The sequence below is a fragment of the Callorhinus ursinus genome, unplaced genomic scaffold (genome assembly GCF_003265705.2).
Source record: "Callorhinus ursinus isolate GAN/ISIS: 27379988/994484 unplaced genomic scaffold, GSC_fseal_2.0 scaffold26, whole genome shotgun sequence".
Classification (NCBI taxonomy): domain Eukaryota; kingdom Metazoa; phylum Chordata; class Mammalia; order Carnivora; family Otariidae; genus Callorhinus; species Callorhinus ursinus.
Genome location: NW_027397088.1, coordinates 12,779,572 through 12,784,697, shown reverse-complemented (window position 1 = coordinate 12,784,697; position 5,126 = coordinate 12,779,572). Strand labels below are relative to the sequence as shown.

Here is a 5,126-nt window from a genome sequence, read left to right as displayed (position 1 = left end):
TCTTCATGGAACAGCTTGGGGCCTGGTCACTTGCCCAGTTGCTCTCTGGCCCATCCTCAAAAGCCAAAATGACTTCCTCATCTCTGGCCCTCTTAGAAGGTAGATGGGCACTTGTGAAGTCCCTCCAAATACAGACCTTTCTGACCAGGGTAATTTTGGAGAGTGGGTTATTTCCAGAATCCCAAGTGAATGCATTTCATATAGAATGAAATCCAGATGCTGCTGATTTGCTTTAGAGCGCAGAGCCACAGTCCCCTCAGAGTGCCCAAAGGGGACCCTAGTCTTGGTCTTGGGAAGTGGTTAAGGGCAGGACAGTGTTAGAAGGAACTGACTTCCAATCCAAACGCTCTAGTTATCTGTGGTCAGACCACTGGTGGCCTCAGCCTCCAGTTTCCTTACTACATTGAAACAATACTACATTGAAATACTACTACTTACTACATTGAAATAATAAGACCTATTTCTCTGTGGCTTTGAAAGGTTGAAATTGGTTACTAGAAGTGAATCGCATGATACACTGGTGTTAGAAACATGAGAACCGCTCCATGAAAGGTGATGCTATTGTGAACCGACCTGAGAACCCCAAGAAATAGTAGACAGATCCCTCTGGGTTCTTGCCTCCAGGCAACTACCCCAAGCCAGTTTTCAAATCTGGGCTTCTCTGCCACCAGCTGAGGGAGCATTCCCAATTTTCACTCTCCAATTTTGCCACTTTAATAAATGCGTCAGACCACAAGGTGGTGCTTTATTCTAAAGTTTGATATTAGGAGGTTTTGCCAACCACAAAAAGTGAATAGCAAAGCACATTCAACATCATTCTCGAGTGCCAACTTCTTAACCTTAATACAAATATCCAGGTGGACTCCTGCCCTCTGCAGCTAAGAACCAAGGCGTGCAGGCCACATATGGAACACCCAAGCCTCTTTGTTCTTCTGTTCTTTGACTGAGAAGGAGGTGGGCAGAGCCCCGGTAAGGCTGAAGGCTTTCTGTGGTTCCTTTATCTAGAGCATTATGTAAACTCCTGTCAAACCTATACATGTACTGTGGTTTCCCCCAATTGCTGTCATTCCATCTCCTGGTGAGCGATGGTTCACAGAGTTCAGTGATGAGGAAGACAAGGGTGTTCTTGTGACATTTGTTCTGAAGGGGTGAAAAGTCAACTTCCCCCTTGTAGTGCAGGGACTGAAGCCCGTGGCCAGAAGCACAGATCGTGGAGCTCTGTGTGCGAAGCAGATGCCCACTCTGCTTCACTTCCAGCTTTCAAACACTCATGCCAAGGCTCTCGTTGAGCTGGCATCATACCAACTGCAGCAATTTTGTTTGTTGGGTTAACTACGTCGGATGAGGAGAGCAGTCTGGGCTGTTAAAGGGCTGTGACACTCCTTTGCAAGCCATTATTGAGAGGTAATAGAGAATCAACCATCCTGAGTACTAGTCCTGACTCGCTCACTCCCTGGCTTCATGGCTTTGAGCAATTCCATGAATTTTGTTTACTTATAAAAGGGTGGGGAAAGAAAGCAGGTAGACCAGATGACTTCCAAGGTCCTCTTTAATACCAGCATTGTGTAAGTCAGTCTCGTTGTTCCAAAAGAGGTTCTGCATCAGCTAAGGCTTGGGTTATTGTAGAGGCTAGGAGGGTCTTAGGAAGAATGCTGGATAATATCAGGCAAAGACAGTAAGAAGTCAGAGAAAGGCAGGGAGAAGACAGAGCTAGGAAGAGCTGGGCTGAAGAAACAACAGCTCGGATCCTAAAAACTTGGGCTAAGACATAAAGGCGAAATGAGAGGCTTTTTATGGAAAATGTCCTCTATAAAGGAAAAAGGGGGGGTCGGGGGGGTAGTAAAGGGGTTTTTTTGGGGATCCAGCCAGAAGATTAGCCCTAAGACTGTTTTCTAGCTGATCCTGTGATAACAGCTTTCTAAAGCCTTGTGTTGACTTCCCTTCACCAAGTTCTTTGACCTTTTAATCCTTCTGAAAGTGACCTGCCCTCTCTTCCTACTAATGAGAACAGGGACAAATAAAAGAAAGTTTGCCAGCAGTCATTCCAAGAACATTCTGTTGATTTTCTCATCGTTCTTCAGGCTGCACCCAACAACTTTCATTATAAAATAACCAAAAGCCCTTGCCATGAGTCACAACAGTTGCAGTCCATAAACTGCACCCCTAATTCGTATCTCACAGCATTTTCCTTTCGTCTCTTAATATTGCGAGTGAAAGAATCAATTAGGATCAATTAAGCATCAAAGATCAACTTTATTTTCATAGACTCAGTTCCATTTTAATGGAGGAATTCATAAATTCTTCTTCTAACAAGGAAAACACTAATACTTGGCGGAAGGCGAAGGGGATGAAAGATGGACTTGACAGAACCAGGCTGCTTGGCTCCGAGAAAATACACGGCAAGATTGCTACATTCCACAAGTCACTGATTTTGGAGGAGCACTACATTTGTCCTTTGGAAATGATCTGACTCAGCTTCTTCGGATCTTATGAGCACTCTGGCCGTGTTCTTTGGGAGTCAGATGACCCTTATTTATTTGATTCTGGACACTTTATTGTCTGCTGAAAAAAATAAACTCCGTTACTGAAAATATGAATAGATTCCCCATATGGGGATCTGGTCAGGATGTATGTATTGGTGGAGATTACAATCATGTAACTAAAAGTTATATATATCTAAAATATATCAGAATATATAGTTAGATGTTACATCCTAATAGAATATATAAAAATGTAGAGAACTGCTATCTCTTGGGGAAAATGTCAACATTTTACTCCTTCTTTTATTTAATCCAAATGTTAATGAGTGCCTAATGAGCTTAAGTCTATGGGTTGTTTGAAAACTTGTTTTCATCCAAATTCATCACTGAACACATCAGACTTCAACAAAAGATAAAAGCTTACCTAAAAGAAGGAGTTACCATCGGTATGTGTCTTGAGTGACATTTCTGAGTAAAAATTAAAGGAATAAATCAGACAGGAATATTATTCCAAGAAAACAAGGTCAGGGTTACAGAGCTCATTCCCCTTCTGTTTAAGAAAATAAATGCGCATACCTTTCACTTACAACTCTGCAGATAACCATGTGTTTTCTCTCACAAAGCTTGTCTAAGAAGCCACTGAAATAATTTCCTTCTGCTTCTGGTCAGCAGACAATCCTGGAAGAATCTAGAAGGCAAATTATAGTTTGTTCTAGTAGAAGAAAAAAAAATCATTTTTAATAGTCAGACTTGAGCAGCAAACATGTACAGGAATGACAAGAGTACATGTTTTCCTTTTTTTTATTTAAAGATTTTATTTATTTCTTTGACAGAGAGAGTGAGAGAGCACAAGCAGGGGGATGGGGAGAGGGAGAAACAAGCTCCCTGCTAAGCAGGGAGCCCCCGATGCAGGGCTTGATGCAGGGCTTAATGCGGGGCTTGATGCAGGGTTTGATCCCAGAACCCTGGGATCATGACATGAGCGGAAGCAGATGCTTAACCTACTGAGCCACCTAGTTTGCCCTGACAAGAGTACGTGTTTTGAGAGGATTTCACTACCTGATTTTCTCATCAGTTTTTAGATTTGTCGCAGTTCCTTTACATCAGTAATTTTATCTTTTCCTATTAAGTATGAACTTAACTTTTGATACATCGAAATGGAGTTCTGATAGATCTTCAGCCTTTACATTTAAAATGCCAAGCAAAGGATGGGGCTCGCGGGACCCCTTGCCACCGCTTTGGGGTCAGTGGCGTTCAATCCCCTGGCAGGAGGTCAGTGCTGCTCTGGACGTAGGGGAGTCAGTGTTGGAGGGCTGGAGGTCCACAAAGCTTCTGGGCCATTTAATCTCATGGCTTATCTGGCTGTAAATCTACTTTTTATTAAAATATAATTATGTGTACATGGTGACAAAGCTTGCATATTATGGCAAGCCATTTTTCACACTAGGAAAGCTGCAGACAGATTGCTGGAGATGCAAGGAATTATGTTTCTCCACCTTAGGCCAGTTAGCTACTGTTCTGGTACTATACCTCTCACAAATCATTTTCAAAGATCTCCTGGGTCTCCAAAAGAAAAAAATGCCTCATTTCCTCTTCTCATCTTTTTGTCTACCCTCTGCAACAGACCTCCATCCCTTAATAGAAAGGAAAAAATACAGGCAAATTGCCTACTTGCTCAAATTTATTCGTAACCTCAAAATCAATACCCGTACATTTTCATGGTGATTCATGGACACATGTAGAGCGGAGAAAAATGTGAGATACCAAAGCTCATGGTCCTAGCTGAACAAAACAATGTGCTGCCTTCTTGTTTCAGCTCTCATGCTTAAATAAAATGTCTTTTTTGGCTATCTATTTAGGGCCACATTCTTTGCATGTGTGTGCTTTTTTGGGATGATTTCACTGTTTAAAATGGCCCCCAAGCATAGTCCTCCGTTCTGTCTACTGTACCTAAGAACAAGAAGGCTGAGATGTGGGGCCCCTGGGTGGCTCAGTTGGTTGAGTGCTCGACTCTTGATCTCAGCTCAGGTCAGCATCCTGGGGTCATGGGATCAAGCCCTGAATGGGGCTCCACTCAGGGCAGAGTCTGCTTCTCTCCCTCTCTGTCCCTCCCCTATGCTTTCTCTCTCTCCCTTTCTCTCAAATAAATAATTTTTTTAAAAAAGAAGGCTGTGATGTGCCTCCCAGAGAAGAATATGCGTGTTCCATAAGCTTCATTCAGGCAGTGACAGTGCTATTGGCCATGAGTTCAACATTAATGAATCAACATTATGTATTACATAAAGTGTCCTTCAACAAAAACACACATAAAACAAGGTTAGGTATTGACTGATGGGTGGAAATGTGACCAGAAGCTCACAGGAACCTAACTCGTATTTCCTCTCGGAGCAATGGCTCAATGTTCACTAATTCAGTGTTCACAGCAACTTCTTAGAATGTAACCACAGTGAGAAAAACCGTAACTATTATTGGTAGCTTTTCTGTTTCCCAAAATGCATATTCCTGCTTCTTTTCTTTTTTTTAAGATTTTATTTATTTATCTGAGAGAGAGAGAGAATGAGAGAGAGAAAGCACGAGAGGGAAGAGGGTCAGACGGAGAAGCAGACTCCCTGCTGAGCAGGAAGCCCGATGCGGGACTCGATCCCG

At 42.6% G+C, this 5,126-nt stretch overlaps 1 long non-coding RNA gene across 2 annotated transcripts in view; it reads right to left on the bottom strand.

The window, feature by feature from the left end:
• Window positions 1-2,338: 2,338 nt before the first annotated feature.
• Window positions 2,339-5,126, bottom strand: part of LOC112838189 (uncharacterized) — a 20,044-nt gene continuing 17,256 nt past the window's right edge. For both annotated transcript variants that reach the window (XR_012373823.1, XR_012373824.1), the window contains exons 2-4: window positions 3,057-3,168; window positions 2,905-2,948; window positions 2,339-2,559 (exon numbers count right to left, since the gene is read on the bottom strand). This is a non-coding gene — a long non-coding RNA (uncharacterized lncRNA). The remainder of the gene's footprint in view (window positions 2,560-2,904; window positions 2,949-3,056; window positions 3,169-5,126) is intronic.